Raw genomic sequence first — 21,318 nt, 5'->3', positions numbered from 1 at the left:
CTCTTGAGAGTCCCTTGGACTGCAAGGAGATCCAACCAGTCCGTCCTAAAGGAGATCAGTCCTGGGTGTTCCTTGGAAGGAATGATGCTAAAGCTGAAACTCCAGTACTTTGGCCACCTCATGTGAAGAGTTAACTCATTGGAAAAGACTCTGATGCTGGGAGGGATTGGGGGCAGGAGGAAAAGGGGACGACAGAGGATGAGATGGCTGGATGGCATCACTGACTAGATGGACGTGAGTTTGAGTGAACTCCGGGAGTTGGTGATGGACAGGGAGGCCTGGTGTGCTGCGATTCATGGGGTCGCAAAGAGTTGGACACGACTGAGCGACTGAACTGAACTGAACTGATAGTCCATGGGGTCACAAAGAGTCAGACCTGACTGAATGACCTTCACTTTCGACCCACTGAACCACTATCCTAGGAATCTGGATTAAGTCAGTTTAGAGGAGGGAGGTACTAAGTGCACTGGAGTGACCCCCACCAGAGATGGATGTGTGCACTCTGTAGCCGAAACTCCAACTGGCTGAGCTTACCCAAAGTTACTGAAGAGGAGAGCGGGATCCAAGCACTAACACTTAGGGTGGAGAGGTGGGGTCTCAACAGTTATGTGTCACAGACAAAGAGTAGCCAGTGAAGGATACACAAAGAAAGGAGTATGTAAGCTTAGCAGGACAGAATTATACATTATCACTAGGATGAGGGAGTATGTGGACAAAGTTCGACTGGGTACTTGGGTTTTTTTTTTCCTCTGAAGTCCTAGAAAACGGGACTCCTGTGACCGACCAAGAATATAGCTTGAACCTACTGATAGCATCCTGGACAATAAGAAAAACCAATAGGCTAACATTAGGTACAAAGTAGATCAAGTAGTAAAGTTTTTAAGTATTAACTTGTCCAAAGTAAGAAAAGATCTAATGTCTCTCATTTTCATCAAGTATGTAACAATAACTTTTGGGTTTAAAAAAAACCAAACGATTAGGAAATGTTTAAACAGGTGTCTAATATTTTAAGCTCTGGAAGAAAAAAGGTGATTCGCCCCAAGTGTACTATTCCTCCCAGTTATATTATTTCCTTTCCAGTGTTTTTTAAATGGTCCTAGTTTCCAAGGTAACAGCCACAGGATACTAGGTCCTATTCCTCCCAGTTTAAGAGTTGCAGGCAGGTGCTGTTCAGGATGTAGTGAAAGCCTCGGATCCAAATACCCAAGTGCTCTTCTGGAATTAATGAGCAAAAATATTCAATCACTGCAAACCTTAAAGCTGAAAGCTTCTCTGGGTAACAACAGCAATTTACACACCTGCAAAGCTTTGCAATACACAGGGCCCTTTCCCGTGCATTTCTCACAGAGTCTTCCTCAGAGGGAAGCAGAGCAGATATTATTATTTTCCCCTTTCACAGGAAGGGTTATGTCTTAGGAATGGAGCTGGGATTTGAACCCTGACCATCAGGCTCAGGAATCTTTTCATGATACATGAAGCACATTATTAATTTAAAAGAGTTTCTTTTCTTTTCAGATGTAAATCTAAGGGACTTCTCCGGTGGTCCAGTGGCTAAGATTCCGTGCTCCCAATGCAGGGGGCCTAGGTTCCATCCCTCGTGGCGGAACTAGATCCCACATGCCACAACTAAAGATTAACATGTCGCAACTAAGACTTGATACAGCTAAATAAATAAATATTTTTTTAATTATGTAATTAATATTTTTAAAAAGTAAATCTGAAAGGAACATTTGATTGGTAAGTGTTTTATCTGCAGTTTACATCATCAAATATTTCAGTGATGCCAGGCTCAGTTTTTCTGGTGAACTTGAAGCCTAAATTTCCTGGGAAAACAAAATCTTTCACCTGCAAGAAGGAATAGAGTTAGCGGGGAAAGTAAAACCACAGTGTGGCCAAGGAGACGTGAAATATAAATGCTTTATACAGCTGGGGTCTTGGTATAACAATCAAACTCCTCCTCACCCCACAATCCAGGGATTCTCACCATTCTGGAATGATTAAGGACTAAATCTTAACTACAGTAGAGGCAGCTGAGCTACAAAGAACAAATAAAACAAAGAACATATCACTAACATCTCCCTGAGACCCTGAGAACCCAAAGCAACAGTTTTGTGGCCCTAACTGTGCTAAGGGGTAGCATGAGTGCACATAAGCATAGAAATTATTTCTGAAACAGCCCCTGTGTGAGCAGAGGCCATCTTATCATGGAGTAAATGGGATAGAGCCATGGAAATATTATCTTCTTACAGCTGCTTCAGCGTTTTTAGCATTAATTCATTCAGAAAGTTATTTACTGAGGTCAGACTTTGTGACAGGTAGTTGGGATACAGCAGTGTACAAAACAAATGAAGTCCTACTCTTTGTAAGTTTTATTCTAGCAGAAGAAGAGAGAAAACAAATAAACTGTGTGATGGGCAACAGTTGCCATGGAAAAAAACTGAAGCAGGATAAAGGGGATGTGGCTTTCACAAAATACAAGTTGTGTTTCCATTTTAAATGTTTTTATAAACCATCAAAAAATCCATAAGATTAATTTTAGTAGATGTTCTAGTTCAGGAATATTTTATAATGATAACAGAATCAATTCCTCAAGACATAGCAATCCTAAATGCATATATAGCTAAACATTATTTGCTTCAAAATGTATGAAGCAGAAAGTTGAAACTGAAAGACCAAATAGAAAACTCCATAATTATAGCTAGAGATTTCACTAGCCATCACTCAATAATTGATGGCAAAAGTACACAAAATCAATAAGAATATACAATTGGTTTGAACAACATTATCAACTAACTTGACCTATTAACATTTATAGAACATTCCAGGCAACAACCACACAGTCTTTTTCTGGCCACACAGAACAATCATGAGGCATACCATATCCTGGGCTGTAGAACAAGTCTCAATAAATTTAAAATATTGAAATCACATGATTTCAATATTTAAAACTTAAATTTTAAATTAAAAAAATAACACGAAGGTATCTAGAAAATCCCCCAAATATTTGGAAACTAAAAGTAAACATCTAAATGATTAATGTAGCAAAGAAAAAAAGGTAAATAGTAAACATTTTGAACTAAATGAAAATACAAACACAGCACATTAAAATATGTGTGGTAAACATAGTCTTGGATTGGAAGAATTAATATTGTTAAAATGACCATACTACCCAAAGCAATCTACAGATTTAATATAATTCCTATCAAATTACACACGGTATTTTTCACAGAACTAGAACAAATAATCCTAAAATTTATTTTGAAGACTCAGAGTTGCTGAAGCAATCCTGAGGCAAAAGAACAAATCAGGAGACATAACCTCCTAGACTTAAGAGGGTATGAAAAAGCTACAATAATCAAAACAGCATGGAACTGGCACAAAAACAGACCTATAGATCAATAGAGAATCAAAAGAGCCCAGAAATAAACCCACACATCTATGGGCAATTAACCTACAACAAAACAGGCAAGAATATACAAGGGGGAAAAGACAGTCTCTTCAGCCAGTGATGTTGGAAAAGTTGGACAGTCACATGCTAATCAATAAAGTTAGATCATTCTCTCAGTTCAGTTCAGTTCAGTTGCTCAGTCGTGTTGGACTCTTTGATCTTTTTAGATAATTCTCTCATATCATACAAAAAAAGAACTCAAAATGACTTTAAGACTTATATATAATACATGATACCATGAAGCTCCTAGAATAAAACATAAGCAAAATATTATCTGACATAAGTCACAGCAATATTTTCTCAGGTCAGTCTCACAAAGCAAAAGAAATAAAAGCAAAAATAAAACAACTCACTCAAAAAATGGGCAGAAGACCTGAACAGACATTCCTCTAAAGAACATACAGATGGTCAATAGGCACATGAAAATATGTTCAAAATCATTAGTAATTAGATAAATGCAAATCAAAACCACAATGAGATATTATGTGAGAATGGTTATCATCCAAAAACCCACAAACAACAAATGCCGAAGAGAGTGTGGAGAGAAGGAAATCCTCCTGCACTGTTAGTGGGAATGTAAATTGGTACACCACTACGGAGAACAGTATGGAGGTTTCTTAAAAAACTAAAAATAGAGCTACCATATGACTCTGCAATCCCACTCCTGGCCATATATCCAGCAAAAAAACATGGCCAGAAAAGATACACGCACTCCAGTGTTCACTGCAGCACTGTTTACAATAGTCAAGACATGGAAGCAAACTAAATGTATATCAACAGTCAGTCAGTTCAGTTCAGTCGCTCAGTCGTGTCTGACTCTTTGGGACCCCATGAATCACAGCACGCCAGGCTTGCCTGTCCATCACCAACTCCCGGAGTTCACCCAGACTCACGTCCATCGAGTCAGTGATGCCATCCAGCCATCTCATCCTCTGTCGTCCCCTTTTCCTCCTGCCCACAATCCCTCCCAGCATCAGAGTCTTTTCCAATGAGTCAACTCTTCGCATGAGGTGGCCAAAGTACTGGAGTTTCAGCTTTAGCATCATTCCTTCCAAAGAAATCCCAGGGCTGATCTCCTTCAGAATGGACTGGTTGGATCTCCTTGCAGTCCAAGGGACTCTCAAGAGTCTTCTCCAACACCACAGTTCAAAAGCATCAATTCTTCGGCGCTCAGCTTTCTTCACAGTCCAACTCTCACATCCACACGTGACCACAGGAAAAACCATAGCCTTGACTAGACAAACCTTTGTTGGCAAAGTAATGTCTCTGCTTTTGAATATGCTATCTAGGTTGGTCATAACTTTCCTTGGAATGGATAAAGATGTGGTAAAAGGACTGTAGCCTGCTAGGCTCCTATGTCTATGGAATTCTCCAGGCAATTCTACTGGAGCCATTCCCTTCTCCAGGGGATCTTCCTAACTCGGGAATTGAACCCAGGTCTCCCACATTGCAGACAGATTCTTTACCATCTGAGCCACCAGGGAAGCCCATATATATATACAACTCAGCCATTAAAAAGAATGAAATAAGGCCATCTGCAGAAACATGGATGGATCTAGAGAGTGTCATACTGAGTGAAGTAAGTCGGACAGAGGAGAAATATTATATGACATCCCTTATATGTGGAATCTAAAAAGAAGTGATACAAATAAACTTACTTACAAAATAGAAAAAGGCTCACAGACTTAGAAAAACAAACTCAAGGTTGCCAGGGGAAAGAGATAGTTAAGGGCTTTGGGAAGGTCAAGCACACAATCTATATTTAAAATGGATAACCAACAGAAACCTATTATATAGCACATGGAACTCTGCTCAATGTTATGTGCCAGCCTGGATGGGAATGGGGTTTGGTGGAGAATGGATACATGTATATGTATGGATGAGTCCCTTCACTGCTCACCTTAAACTATCACAACATTGTTAATTGACTATTCCCCAGTACAAAATGTTTTTGGTGTTATAAAAAAATAATAAAATTATTAAAAAGCAAAAACAAACAAATAGGACCTAATCAAACTTAAACACTTTTGCACAGCAAAGGAAATCATAAACAAAATAAAAAGACAACCTACAGAATGGAAGAAAATATTTGCAAATGATGCAACTGACAGGGCTTAATTTCAAAAATATACAACAGCTCATACAACTCAATAACAACAACATCAAAAAACAACCCAATCAAAAAATGGGCAGAAGACCTAAACAGATACTTCTCCAAAGAAGACATACAGATGGCCAAGAGACACATGAAAAGATACTCATTATCGTTAATTATTAGAAAAATGCAAATCAAAACTACAATGAGGTATCACCTCACACCAATCGGAATGGTAATTACTAAAAAGTCTACAAAAAATAAATTGTGGAGGGATTGTGGAGCAAACAGAACCCTTTTACATTATTGGTGGAATTGCAAATTGGTGCATTATAGAAAACAGTATGGAGGTTCCTCAGAAAACTAAAAATAGAGTTGCCATGAAAAAAGAAAAAAAGTGTTAGCTGCTCAGTTGTGTCCCAACTCTTTGTGCTACAGTCTATGGACTGCAACCCACCAGGCTCCTCTTTCCATGGAATTCTCCAGGCAAAAATACTGGAGTGGGTAGCCAACTCCTTCTCAGGGGATCTTCCTGACTCAGGAATCAAACCCAGGTCTCCTGCATTGCATGCAGATTCTTTACCATCTGAGCCACCAGGGAAGTCCCTGATCTAGCAGGCCCACTCCTGGGGAACTTTCAGCGGCTAAGACTTGGTGCTCCCAATGCAGGGGGCCTGGGTTCAATCCCTGGTCAGGAAACTAGATCCCACGTGCTGTAACTAAGAGTTCACATGCCACAACTAGAAGATCCTACATGCTGCAATGCACATCAAAGATCCCGCATGACACAACTAATACCCAGCACAGCCAAGTAAATAAATAGTTTTTTAAAAATTCCACCCCTGGGAATTTACCCAGAAAAACTATAATTTGAAAAGATAAATACACCCCTATGTTCACAGCAAAAGTATTTACAATAGCCAAGACATGGAAACAACCTAAATTTATATTGATGGATGAATGGATACAGAGCAGCTAGTGTATATATACATTGGAATATTACTCACTTATGAAAAAGGATGAAGCAATGCCATTTGCAGCAACATGGATGGACCTAGAGATTATCAGACTAAGTGAAGTAAGTCAGAAAGAGAAAGACAAATACCATGTGATATCACTGACATGTGGAATCTAAAATACAACACAAATCAACATACCTATGAAACTTGTTTATTTAACTTACATGCAGAGCACATCATGTGAAATGCCCAGCTGGATAAGTTTTAGGCTGGCATCAAGATTGCTGGGAAAAATATCAACAACCTCAGATATGCAGTTGATAGCACTTTAATGGCAGAAAGCAAAGAGGAACTAAAAAACCTCTTGATGAGGGTGAAAGAGAAGAGTGAAAAAGCCAACTTAAAACTCGATATCAAAAAAACTAAGATCATGGCATCCAGTCCCATAACTTCATGGAAAATCGAAGGGGAAAAGGTGGAAGCAGTAACAGATTTCCTCTTCTTGGGCTCTAAAATCACTGCAGATGGTGACTGCAGTCATGAAATTAGAAGATGATTGCTTTTTGGAAGGAAAGCTGTGACAAAATTAGACAGTATATTAAAAAGCAAAAGCATCACTTTGCAAACAAAGGTCCATGTAGTCAAGGCTATGGTCTTTCCATTGGTCATGTATGGATGTGAGAGTTGGACCATAAAGAAGGCTGAGGGCCAAAGAATTGATGCTTTCAAATTGTGGTGCTGGAGAAGACTCTTGAGAATCCCTTGGAGAGTAAGGAGATCTAACCAGTTAATCCTAAAGGATATCAACCCTGAATACTCATTGGAAGGACTGATGCTGAAGCTGAAGGTCCAATACTTTGGCCACCTGATTCAAACAGCTGACTCACTAGAAAAGGCCCTGATGCTGGGAAAGGGGGAGGGCAGGAGGAAAAGAGGGCAACAGAGGATTAGATAGTTGGATGGCTTCACCTATTCAATGGACATGAACTTGGGCAAACTCCAGGAGATGGTGAGTGGCAGGGAGGCCTGGTGTGTTGAGCCCATGGGGTCTCAGAGTTGGACATGACTTGGCGACTGAACAACAACAATGAAACATAAAGAAACTCACAGACACAGAGAACAGACTTATGGTTGCCAAAAGGTAGCTGGGTGGGGAGGGAAGGATTGGGGGTTTGGGATTAGCAGATGCAAACTAGTATATATAGGATAGATAAACATAAGACTCTACTGTTTAGCACAAGAAACTATACTCAGTATCCTGTGATAAACCATAATGGAAAAGAATATGAAAAAGAATATATATGTGTGTAACAGTCATTTTGCTGTACAGCAGAAACACAACATTGTAAATCAACTATACTTAAATAAATGTTTTTTAATTTAAAAAATGTGTAGGGTACAGTTACAGCAGGTAAAACTGTCTAGAGGCAAGTTTAAATGCTCCTATTAGAAAAGAAGAAAGGTCTAAAACTAATAATCCAAATTTCCTCTAAAGAAACAAGAGAAAGAGGAGTAAATTAAAGCTAAATAAATAGAAGGAGGGAAATAAAGAGGAGAAATTAACAACATATAGAACAAGAAACAGATAAAAAAATTTTAAACCACAACTGGTGGGAGTTTTTGGTACAATACAATAAAATCAATAAATGTCTAGCCAGACAAATCAAGAAAATAAGAGAGAAAACACAAATGGAAGAAAAGAGGAGACCTCATTACAGACTCTAGAGAGATTAAAAGAAAAACAGAATAATATTACAAAAAACTTGATTTAGGACAAAATTCATCTTTTCCTAGAAACACAAGTGCACACACACGGTTACAGTCTCTGAAACTACTGCTTCTCAGAGCAGTCTCAACCATTTATAATCATTTTAACTTTTAACCAAAATAACTTTTATTTTGCATAGAAAACATTTCACGTGGAAAATGTGAATTGTCACACCCCAGCTTTTAATCAGACTAGCAGAGTTCATGGATTCACATAACTTTCTACAGTCACTAATATTCCATATACCACTTCTCAAAATGGTAGAAACGAAGATGTTCACTAACATGAACCAATGACATAGGTTTTCTGTAGTATATTAAAATAAGCTAAAGTATAAAAAATGTAAATATGCTTAATAATTAATACTTTATTTTTTCATCATATTTACAAATGATCTAGGTATTTAATGACTTTCCATTAATTAACTTGTTCTAATGTCAATCCAAGATTTAACTTACCAAGATCTTGGAAACTTATCTTCAAGCTGACATACCACAGAACATAATTATTACACTAATTAAATAAAGTGCAGCAGAATAAGGATTGATTTGGTCAAATACAAATTTATATTTATCATAAGCAAGCATTAAATGGAAGTAATGCTAGCTTATTTGATCAGTAAACCTGTGTGAGTTTAGAAAAAACATACCCAAATATAATATAAATGTATATTGCATTATATATAATGCTGATAAATCAAAGAATATATAGCTGTTTTATTAAACCAAATTATTAAAATAATCCATCCCTTCTGAAAAGGTTTTCTGCAGTTAGCATAAGAGACTTTAACTGGCAAAAGTTTGCTGCTGCCGCTCCTGCTAAGCTGCTTCAGTCATGTCCAACTCTGTGTGACCCCATAGATGGCAGCCCACCAGGCTCCCCCGTCCCTGGGATTCTCCAGGCAAGAACACTGGAGTGGGTTGCCATTTCCTTCTCCAGTGCATGAAAGTGAAAAGGGAAAGTGAAGTCGCTCAGCCATGTCTGACTCTTAGCAACCCCACGGACTGCAGTCTACCAGGCTCCTGAGTCCATGGGATTTTCCAGGCAAGAGTACTGGAGTGGGGTGCCATTGCCTTCCCCTTAACTGGTTTAGTGGGTTGCTATTTGGAAGAAGACTGGAGAGTCTGTTAAGTAAGCAAGACCACTGGTGATAAAGAATCCACCCCTGGCTGTTTCTAATTACAGGGAAATGATGCTGACTGGGAGATCCCCAAATCAGTATTATGATGAGTTGCAGACTCTTCATTCTTAAATAGTCTCCTGCCGTATTCATTCTACCAGGATTAAAAGGTCTTCATAGCTCAGCAGTTCCTTCGACTGCATCATGATTCAATTATCCTTTCAAGGGTGATTTGAGACCTGTGGGCACTCTCCAGTCCTTTGGGCTTCCCAGGTAGATAGAGTGGTAAAGAGCCCACCTGCCAATGCAGGAGATGTAAGAGACTTGGGTTTGATCCTTGGGTCAGGAAGATCCCCTGGAAGAGGGCATGGCAACCCACTCCAGTATCCTTGCCTGCAGAATCCCATGGAACAGGAGCCTGTCAGACTACAGTCCACAGGGTCAAAGAGTTGGACACAACTGAAGCAACTTAGCATGCACACACACACTGCAGTCTTGGTCTTACTTCCTGTAAAGCTGCAAGTGGAGAAATCCACAGCACAGGTTCCAGTTGTAGTCTCAGGAGGTCTCCATTCAATAAAACTGGAGCAATTTTTCTCTTGCCCTTGATTTGTTTCCATGTCTTCTTCATCACCAATGACAATTGTCTCACACTTTCCTTCTGAGAAGCCAATGCTCCTGAGGATGGGAGAATTTCGGAATCATTTCATTGTAGCTGCTAATTTTTTGATGATATGAATGTTATGGTTCTCTGACCAGTTATCACTAGTGCTGAAGGCTGGGGAGGCCATACAGGTTCAAAAAACATCACCATCATCATCTTCTACTGATGAGTCTTGAAATTTATCAGACCTAGAAACTAAAGGATTAGGTGGACCACTAAATGAATTTCCTACATTAGTGAGACACATCATTCATTAGATATTTAATGAATGAATATATGAATGGTCCTCACTGAATGAGCCCCTTTGGGGAACTGATCTTTTCCCTCCCTAATTCATCAGTGGCCTCTGATTTTCTGGGACATTCCCTTGAATACTCCACACAGACAACCACAGATTTCAGATACTCGGCTGCTCTTATGTTGTTCTCTATCCCAGGACCCACACTCGTCATCAAGATTGAATTAAAAATAAACCCAAGAAATGATAACAGCTTCTTGCCTTAGCCCTTCTAGAAAGGTATCACTGTTTAAAGGGGATGTTTTAGAATTTGAGCAAAAATTCGTTGCTCTAGTGACTAGAAGAACATTCAGCCATCAAGACCAGGAAGAGTTCATCTGAGTTAGGCCTTTTGGATCATCTCATACACCCTCTACTCATCATGCCCTTCTATACCTCTGAGCTTTTACGGTTTTTCATCAACCCTGCCCACCTGGTGAATATCACCTCAAAATTATCTTCTCTCTCTCTCCTGGTTAGCAACTCTCACCTGTTTCCTTAGTAGAGCTCATACTTTTACAACTTATTAGTTATCATAATTATATATGCTGTCCTCTCCTCTCCCAGAGGCATGAAGCCCAACAAGAGGGGGAAGAGTTGCTGAATTCAAAAATAGGCTCGGAAAAGAAGGTACGAGGAGAGAGTCAGAGAGATGGCAGTGACTCAGATGGCATTGCCAGCTTTGAAGATGGATGGGGCCACGGGTCAAAAACGCAGGGGGCCTCTAGAAGCTGAAAAGGTGAAGAAACAGATTCTTCCCTAGAACTTCCAGAAAAGAAATCAGTCTTGCCAACAGATTTTTCGCTCAGTGAGATCCATATCAGATGTCTGATCTAAAGAATTGTAAAATAATAAATTTATGTTGGTTTCTTTTAAAAAAAGAAAAGAAAAGGACTGTTTTACTTGCTAGTTTGTGTTGCTTATCTTGATTCTGGCAAATTCTATTTTTCAGCAGTTACTGGTAACATCCCCATGAAAGCATGAAAGCTTCTCAGTGAAGAATTATGGTCTGAGCCACTGCTAAAAGCTGTGATTTCAGGTGGCTGAGTCGCACCATCACTCACCAATCTTTTCACTCACAGTGCTCCTCTTTTCCCAAATGCCCTGCTGCTGCTGCTGCTGAGTCGCTTCAGTCATGTCCGACTCTGTGCGACCCCATAGATGGTAGCCCATCAGGCTCCCCCGTCCCTGGGATTCTCCAGGCAAGAACACTGGAGTGGGGTGCCATCGCCTTCTCCAGCCCAAATGCCCTGTTGGATATTTTATTTAAGCCAAATTGTTTCCCAAATTTTTTGAGCACTACCTTTGGGATTTTTGCCATATCAAAGTAGCACCAGAGCTAATAGTAACTTAATTCCTTTCTTCAAAGCAACTTAATTTTTAAATAGTACTTTTGCTTTATAGGTAATATGCATAAAATATTAGGTTTGATGTGCTAATTGTTTTCTCCAAATGCACATTTAAAAACAAAACTGTTAAAATTTTTAAAAACCTTTGCATTAAAATAAACTTGTAACTACTAAAATTTTAAAAACAACTCTGCCTAGGTACCCAGGAAAATCTTTTCATGTACATCAGTAGGATAACTCCTCCACTTTGTGAAATACTTCCTAAGTTTTTTCTACCCTCCCCAGGCCTTCTGCCCAGAGCTACCCCTTCATTCTCAGCAGGCTCCCTCACCTCCTACATACTTAAATAGAGAGTCCTTCAGACTTGAATTCCATCAAGCAGTCTCCCTGTATCTTCCCACTCCATACACACCCCTGAAAGCTCACCCGCATCTGCTCTCATCCTTGCTCCCTCTGCCTTTGCTCTCAGAAGAGGAGCCTGACCTTCTTTCCACTAAAGAAATGTCTGTTCACTCATGTTCTGAAGCCCATTCTAATACACTGCCTCGAGGATCTTACCGTTAAAATAGTTTTCAAGGATTTACCTAAATTATACAAACTTATACAAACTTATACAAACAAAATTATACAAACTTAAATTCTTAAAATGAGCTGATTCCTTTACTTTTTAAAATCTAGCACATTTTAAATCCCAGAAATCCCATTCCTTATTTTCTGAGAATTATAGGAATATTATATTTAAACAGGCACCTATTTATCTCAAAAGCCAATCAGAACGGGACTTCTTTAACTTAGGAAATTTTTATCAACTAATAACACCATCTGGATTTGGAAAAAAACGTTATACATCCATAAAATGAAATGTAAAGACTTTTTTGAATTACAGACACACAAACACAGAGTTTAATACCAGTCATGAGTCAAGAGTAAATTCAGAAGTACAAAACATTTACTGGCTCAGATAGCAAAGAGCTGTTCTCCTTGGTGAAATACAATATTCTTAATTGTTTTGAGCCCAAATAAATGAATAACCAAACAAATAAGACTAAAACTAGTTTCTCTGTTGTCTCTCATCCAACAGAGACCCAATCTCTACAAATCATCAATCTATTCACATGTTATAGTTAGACATAACACCAAATTCCCAATCATTGCTACTAAGAGAGGGCAATGATACTGCTGCAAGCAGAACACATACAAACCACAAAATTAATAGAGAACATTATTAAAATTACAATAACAGAGAGCAAAGCAAAGTTACTGCCATTTTGAGAGCCAAAAAACAAAAGATGTGTCTAAGCTTTAAGTAATCCATGAGTTGCATTTCTCTGGGGAAAACTACACCTAGTTTTGTTAGGTGAATCCAATGAGCAGCTCAGTAGAAGATCTCCAAGATGTTAAAGTATATTTGAAAAAAAAAAAGTAAAAATCATGCCTCTCATACACATATAAAATGAACATGTGTTAAAGATTTTATTGAATGTATTAATCAATGAAGAAACAAGGTAGATATTGCAACAGCTCAAATTAGAAATCAAAAATCACAAATTTATATGAAGTAAAGGAATGCTGAAATGAATCTGCAAATGGAAGCAAAACAAGCTTCTTCCACAGTGGCAGACAGAAGTCAACTAAATCTCTACTAGTCAGGACAGATTTTGCATGTCTATAAACAAGAATTATTTTGTGTTGCTATCAGCTATCTTAGAGAAGGAAATGGCAACCCACTCCTATAGTCTTGCCTGGGAAATCCCATGGACAGAGAAGCCTGACAGGCTACAGTCCATGAGGTTGCAAAGAGTCAGACATGACTTAGGGACTAAACAACAATCAGTTTTCTACAATTAACAGTTTTAAGACAGTTTCCATAGATTTGGAGTCATATAACTCTAATCAGATAAGCCTGGGGAACTGTCTAGATTCTAGACGATGCAGTTATCCACCTGGGCACACATTTTTCCCACACAAGAGACACTTCTCCCATGAAAACAGAAGAAACAGGGATTGTGTGAATATAAGTAAATCTGTAGTTGCTGTTCAGTGACTAACTTTTTAAAATGTCAGTGCTGCAGTCAACATCCTCAGTGATTTTGGAACCCAAGAAAATAAAATGTGTCACCGTTTTCACTTTTTCCCCATCTATTTGCCATGAAGTGATGGGACCAGATGCCACGATCCTAGTTTTTTGATGGTGAGTTTTGAGCCAGTTTTTTGGAAATTAAGGAAGCTCATCACTGATAAGTCTCTTGTGCAGACTTTCACCTTTCCCCCCTTCCCTCCTCCCCCGCTCCCCAGTAATATGAGCGGGAGAATATGAGGTTATCTGCTACTACAAAGTAAAGCAATTAGTTGCTGTGAAAGGGCTCCGTGCAGAAAAATATCTCACACCAGCCTTACCTCAGTGACTTTCTCATTTCACTAAAAGTAGCCTTTAAAACACAGGGCTTCCCTGGTGGATCAGTGGTAAAGAATCCACTTGCCAATGCAGGAGACACGGTTCCATCCCTAGTCTGGGATGTTCCCATATGCCTGCAGAGCAGTGAAGCTAGGGCGCGACAACAACTGAGCCTGTGCTCTAGAGGCAACAAGCCACAACTACTGAAGCCCGCACCCCTGAGAGCCCATGCCCCACAATAACAGAAGCCATAGCAATGAGAAGCCCAAGTACCGCAACTAGAGAGTACCCCCGCTCACCAAAACTAGAGAAAAGCCCACACAGCAACAAAGATCCAGCATAACTCTCCCCAAAAAACACATATAAATCATCTGGGTATCATCTTTTGCATAACTTGTATGCAGAGTACATCACGCAAAATGCCAGGTTGGATGAATCACAAGTTGGAATCAAGACTGCCAGGAGAAATATCAACAACCTTAGATATGCAGATGATAATGGCAGAAAGTGAAGAGGAACTAAAGAGCCTCTTGAGGAGGGTAAAAGAGGAGAGTGGAAAAAGCTGGCTTAAAACTCAACATTAAAAAAACTAAGATCATGGCATAGGGTCCCATCACTTCACAGCAAATAGAAGGGAAAAAAGTGCAAACAGTAACAGATTTTATTTTCTTGGGCTCCAAAAGCACTGTGGACAGTGACTGCAGCCACGGAATTGAAAGATACTTGCTCCGTGGAAGGAAAGCTATGACATACCTAGATTGTATACTAAAAAGCAGAGAGATTACTTTGCCGACAAATGTCAGCATATAGTCAAAGCTGTGGTTTTTCCACTGCTCATGTATGGATGTGGAAGTTGGACCATAAAGAAGGCCGAGGGCCGAAGAATTGATGCTTTCAAACTGCAGTGCTAGAAAACGCTCTCAAGAGTTCCCTGGACAGCATGGAAATCAAACCAGTAAATCCTAAAAGGAAATCAATCCTGAATATTCATTGGAAGGACTGCTGCCGAAGCTGAAGCTCCAATACTTTCGCCACCTAATTTGAACAGCTGATTCATTGGAAAAGACCCTGATGCTGGGAAAGACTGAAGGCAGGAGGAGAAGGGGGCGGCAGAAGATGAGATGGTTGGATGGCATTACCGACTCAATGGAGATGAGTTTCAGCAAACTCTGGGAGACAGCGAAGGGCAGGGAAGCCTGGTATATTGCAGTCCAAGGGGTCACAAAGAGATACAACTTAGTAACTGAACAACATCACCATCCTTTGACTAGTACAGTCAAATCCTCACAGCCCAATCCTCTGGAAATCTATCACTAGGCAAGTTTGGGAAACACCGCTCTACCACATTTTAGTTTACTGGGTTAGCCAGAAGAGCCCTGAAGAAATAAAACCCAGTCCTGGTGAGTTTTGAAATATCCTTGGAGATCTTTCTAGGTGGGGCATTTAGGAGGTGTTCTGAGGAGTCTATGGGTACGTGAGGGAAGGGGGAATAGCCATAAAAGAGAGAGACTAGCAAAGGAAGGAGGCTGGAGGAGAGTGCCAATGAGATTCGTTAGTAGAGAGAGACAGAGAAATGGAGAACAATTAAATCAGAACCTTCAGGGGAGGGCTCTGGCACTGATATTTTTTAAAGCTCCCAAGATGACTACAAACTGCAGCCCAGGTTTATAATCTCTGTTCCTTAGCTGAAGTTCACCATTTTCACATCAGGTAAAGCTGGTCACTGATACTGAGGTTGTGATTCATTTATTCCCTGCTCAAGAGGATGTGAGGATTTTAGTTGAGCTGCTCCTTTTTAATTAGAGCAAAATTCCTAAAGAGGAAATGATTTCAATTGCGTCATATCACTGAATGTTCCCTTTCTACGAGTAAAAAGAAAAATAATAAGGTAGATTTTCCACTTATCAGTGTGTGTTATCCAGTTGTTGCAGTAAGATGAGAAGAACTCAGAAATATGGCTGTAAAATAAGTCTTGAAGTTTTTATTCTTTTCTAAGCTATTGCAAAGAGTAAAGTGAAGTGAAAGTGTTGGTCACTTAGTCACGTCCGACTCTTTGCAAACCCATGGAATGTAGCCTGCTAGGCTCCTCTGTCCATAGGATTCTCCAGGGAAGAACACTGGAATGGGTAGGCATTCCCTTCTCCGGGGATCTTCCCCACCCAGGGAATGAACCTGGTCTCCTGCACTGCAGGCAAGTATGACCTAGTAATACTACAAGCAGTCCAGTGGAAAAAGAATTTGGTCTCAGAAGATAGGTAGGACCAGTGCCAGTACTGCCCATGGAAATTATTAAACACTTAACTCACACTTAGCTTCCTTCTCCAAAAATAAGATTTTTCATCTCTTTGGATCTATAATGCCACGGATTGTAAGATGCACCAGTTTTACATATCACAAAGAAAACACAAATGACTGTTTTATTCCATCTGTAATGTAAATAGTTAGAATTATGACAGCATCTATTGGTAACACAGTCTAATGTTCCAGAATATAAAGATAAAAATTCTTGTCAATAAGATAAGCTGAGAAAAAACCTCTAAATCAATCTTTCCTAAAGTCAATTTGCTAAAAATGCCCACTGAAACTCCCTTCTTCTTCTCATGCTTGTTGTTTAGTCACTAAGTTGTGTCCAACTCTGTTGTGACCCCATGGACTGTAGCCTGCCATGCTCCTCTGTCTATGAGATTTCCCAGGCAAGAACACTGGAGTGGGAGCCAAGATACAAAAGATTATCTAATTAAAAAGCAACCTACCCTAAAAGTTTCCTACAGAACTTCCAAAAGATGTGTTAAAGAACACTATCTGCACACCCCACCAAAGAAAGTGATTAGAGACTTACACATATTTAACTAGTGATAAGAGCAAGAATTCTTTTAGTCAAAATCTAATCATGGGATCTTAAATATATTTTAGTTTGGCAGAAGCCAATAGTGTTTGTTTCAATGTTGCAAATGTATAGCTTGAAAACATGAGGGTGATTACAAAGGCATAAGGAGAAGGCAGTGGCACCCCACTCCAGTACTCTCACCTGGAAAATCCCGTGGACGGAGGAGCCTGGTTGGCTGTAGTCCATGGGGTCGCTAAGAGTCAGGCACGACTGAGCGACTTCCCTTTCACTTTTCACTTTCATGCACTGGAGAAGGAAATGGCAACCCACTCCAGTGTTCTTGCCTGGAGAATCCCAGGGACGGGGGAGCCTGGTGGGCTGCCGTCTATGGGGTCGCACAGAGTCGGACACTGCTGAAGTGACTTAGCAGCAGCAGCAGCAAGGTGAACTGGGTAAGCATGCTCAGTTAGTGAGGTATTCCATGCAGATGGAGGAGGGACAGGATGAGGAAAAAAAGATTAAAGTGGAGAAGACTAGCAGAACACAAGAGTTTGAGGGGGGAAAAAGACAGCTGTGTAATAGAAAGGAGAGAAGAGAGGAAGGAAATATAAGACGTTAACTGAACGCCTCTAACAATTGTTCTCCTGGATGAGGCCTTTAACAAATGTATAACCTGACAGAAAACAACATTCAGAAAATATCCAGAAAAGAAACAGCCTGCATGCAAATAGTAACGAGGGTCGGTGGCAAGAACCTGTAGCTACAGGAGAGAAGATTTGCGTGAGGGAGGTGGGGCCTACAGACCCACTGAACGGCTCCAGAAGAGCCTCTTAGTAGCAAGGAGACAGAAACAGGACTGCAATCTAGCTTAAGAAACAAAGGCAACTTGCTAGCTCATGTAACCAAACTATGGAAACGACTGAATGATCCAGAGGCTCAAAAGACAATGATACTCTTCCTTCGTTTCTCATCCTGGTCTTTTTCTCTCAATTTCTTCCTTGGGGTACCAAGAGCCTTAGGTAGACATTCTTTATACCGCACGAGCCAAAGGTTAAAAACAAACCGACAGCCAGCCAGCCAGACCCTCTACCTGGGCAACGTTCATCACTGTATTCTAAAATTATTAAGTGAAAGGTGTATGGGAAACTTGATAATGGAGGGTTCGGGCTGGTGACCTCACCTGAACCCACTGATTCAGCCAGACATTACCTGCCTTTTGTTGAGATGCGATAGGAAAGGATACGTGCTACCAGGGCGCCTCTAAAGCCTAGTAAATTATACCAGGATCTAATTACAGCTTTATATCTAACTATATATTTTCAAAAAACATGGAGAAACAAGTTAAACGACATCATCAGTGATAAACGAGCCAAATGAAAGAAATGTTACGTTTCATGGTGTAAATATCCGGTTCGCCCTACAAATCAGTATCATGAAGAGAAATGGCGGTGGGGGAGGGGGGAGTGGAGATGGGATGTTAGGAAATTAATGAGACCTAAGAAGCACAGCAACCAAACATAACGTGGGAGGACAGAACCTTCTTTGGAAGACATCTTTTAAACAACCAAGGAAATTGGAACGTTGAGTGAATATTAGGTGAGACTACGGAATTACCTTAACTTTTCGAGGTGTGATAATGGGTGATTACTTTTCTTTTTTTTCTCCCAAGTACTCATCAAAGAAAGTTTAACTGGGAAACTACGAGCTCTAAAGGGAGGCGGGCGGCCCACTCCGAAGAGCGTCCGCCTCACCCAGCGCGCTTGTCACGCTGGTCCGCGGGCTCCTGCAAGGCGCAGCTCGCCGCTCCCAGCATGCTCCACGGGCCGAGCACTCCCGCAGGAGGACCCGGGGCCCTGGGGCCCTCGACGAGACCCCCCTTACCCAAGATGCTCCGGGCGCTCATTTGCATGTCCCACCAAGAGGTGAACTAGACTTGGTTTAGTTGTCGAGCACCAAACGTGCGAGCTTTGTGAGTGACTGCACCAAATCAAATTTCCCAAAATGTTCCGCGTTCGCTGGGGAGAGGCGCAGCTTGGTCACCATAACTATAAAAGAGGAAAGATATCTGTACCTTATATATCCTGTGGGGGGTAAACGCATAGCGTGCTCGCTTCGGCAGCACATATACTAAAATTGGAACGATACAGAGAAGATTAGCATGGCCCCTGCGCAAGGATGACACGCAAATTCGTGAAGCGTTCCATATTTTGCTCTTCTTCCCACGGTCCAGATACTGTCTCAGGCCCAAAGGAAACGCCTTCGGTGAAGCACAACGTCTGGCACGCAATGCTGAATTTGTGATTTTTCAGTATAAAATATATTATGAAAAATATTCGTGCAAGGCAATCTATGAAATGAGAATGAAGCTGAGTTACATCTGTAAATTTATGTGCAAATATGAGTTTGAGTAAACTCCGGGAGTTGGTGATCACAGGGAGGCCTGGCGTGCTGCAGCCCATGGGGTCGCAAAGAGTCGGACACGACTGAGCGACTGACTGAACTGATGTCGTTTCTACGTTATCTTGGACATAAGAAATCTTGCATTTCCTTAACAGAGCTTGAAAGTTCTGAAATCGCCTTTTGATCTGTCTCCCTAGACAACACAAAGCAGAGGCGCAGGTGGGTCTAGATCTTAGCACTAAAGGCTGCCTGAAACATGAAATGCTCAATGAATCCTTACCAAATCATTTCTGAATTATTAAATAAATGAATTATTGCTGTTAATGAATCCTTGCTATAGGAAGTAAGCAACAGTAGTACACGTTTCTCGGGCCTACTTTGTGACTTTGGTCGTTTTTGACTGGAATTCGTACTCTTTTCTCAGACTGTGAGCTACACAAAAGCAAGGACTGTTACCAAAGAGTGAACTCAGTGTTGGCCGGTGGATCCTTGAGCTTCCGGATCAACTGAAAACTGGCTAGAAGCAGCAAGCCGGTTACTAAGTCTTTCTGAGACGGGTTTTCTATGCCTGTTTTTATCTGACTTCTAAGGTACACTCAAACTGCCGCCTTACCTAAACCAGGTGGATTCTGTCATGGGAAATATAAAAATTCAGCGCCCAAAACCCAAAGTGTATTTTTACCAGTAAAAACAAGCATTCGACTGCAGACACCAAGATTAGCTAGGTAACTTAATAGAATTGAGACACGTTGGCCGGGGGGATGCCAGGCAGCCATCGAGCTAGAATCGACGCTGGGAGGGCAGAGGATCCGGTGGGAGAGAATTCCAGGTGTCCTCAGGCTTTGGGGATGCATGTCGGAAAGCGCAAACCGGAGGTCTGCCTCCAAAACTACCTCTCAATACTTAACAGTTTTTTGTGTTACTCAGGGAAAAAGTGTCTGGAGGTGGGGAATGGCGCAAAATATGGAACGCTTCACGAATTTGCGTGTCATCCTTGCGCAGGGGCCATGCTAATCTTCTCTGTATCGTTCCAATTTTAGTATATGTGCTGCCGAAGCGAGCACGGTTTGCCTTTCGTCCACGGCGTATATAAACTCTGGAAGGTCTCATCTCTTTAACAGTTACGGTGACCGAACCGTGCACCTTTTCGATGATTCTGAAACTTTTAGGGAAATTTGATCTCACGGATCCACGCACAAGGCTCACATGTTTGGTATTCTGACTGCTAAACCGCGAAACTTGTCGAGTTCGCCTCTTGCTGGGATATGCAAATGAGTGCCCGTAGGATCTTGGGTAAGGGCCCTGTCACCGGCTCCAAGTCGGACGATGGGTCCTCTGGGGCGCTCAGCCCCACGGAGCATGCCGGGAGCGGCAAGCGAGGCTTGCTTGAGGAGCTGCTAGCAAGTTGGACCCGCGTGGTCTGCGACGGCCGCGATGCGGACCTGCTGCCCAGCTGCGACGACTGAGGCAGCCCTGGGGGCCTGCCTGGAACAAGTGGCATCTCCCCCAAGTCTAAGAATTTGCGAATCGGTTGCTTTGCTGGGCCAGTAGGATGCTGGGTCACTAGGATTTTGGACCGAGCTCGGGTTCTCCCAGCAAAATGTGGAACGTGTCACCAATATTTCACCCGTGACATAGTAGCCTTGTGCCAGTTCCAGAGGCTTTGTCGATATAAGCTAGCGTCCAGCCCTCCAGGAGATTCCTCCCAACAACTAAACCAACTTAGATTAAGATGGTCAGCACCACACTCTAGGATGCCCCCGGCTCCGCTAGCGTTAGCGCCAGTGGATCCGGCCTGAATCCATTCTGCGCAGGAGTCAGTAAGATGGGAGGGGCAGCCAGGACGGATGGCCACGCCCCTCACAGGTGTCTTTCCCTGAGGCCACCTTGTAGCCTGGCCTCCAACCCGCTGGAACACTGGAGGACACGCTGAAACGCAGCTGTTTGGCCTGAGAGATCGATTAGAAGAATTAAAGTATTAGAGCTGAACTGGAGAATCATTCTTGTGCTTCCGCG

At 41.3% G+C, this 21,318-nt stretch overlaps 2 non-coding genes across 2 annotated transcripts; one reads left to right on the top strand and one right to left on the bottom strand.

The window, feature by feature from the left end:
• Positions 1-19,005: 19,005 nt before the first annotated feature.
• Positions 19,006-19,112, top strand: LOC113880227. Its single transcript, XR_003507685.1, has one exon. It is a non-coding gene; the product is annotated as a U6 spliceosomal RNA (small nuclear RNA).
• Positions 19,113-20,259: 1,147 nt separating this feature from the next.
• LOC113880226 lies at positions 20,260-20,366 on the bottom strand. Its single transcript, XR_003507684.1, has one exon. It is a non-coding gene; the product is annotated as a U6 spliceosomal RNA (small nuclear RNA).
• Between the last annotated feature and the right edge of the window lie 952 nt (positions 20,367-21,318).

Source organism: Bos indicus x Bos taurus, chromosome 21 (genome assembly GCF_003369695.1).
Source record: "Bos indicus x Bos taurus breed Angus x Brahman F1 hybrid chromosome 21, Bos_hybrid_MaternalHap_v2.0, whole genome shotgun sequence".
Taxonomy (NCBI): Eukaryota; Metazoa; Chordata; class Mammalia; order Artiodactyla; family Bovidae; genus Bos; species Bos indicus x Bos taurus.
The sequence above is the reverse complement of the archived record's forward strand: the minus strand, read 5'-3'. Positions and strand labels throughout refer to the sequence as shown.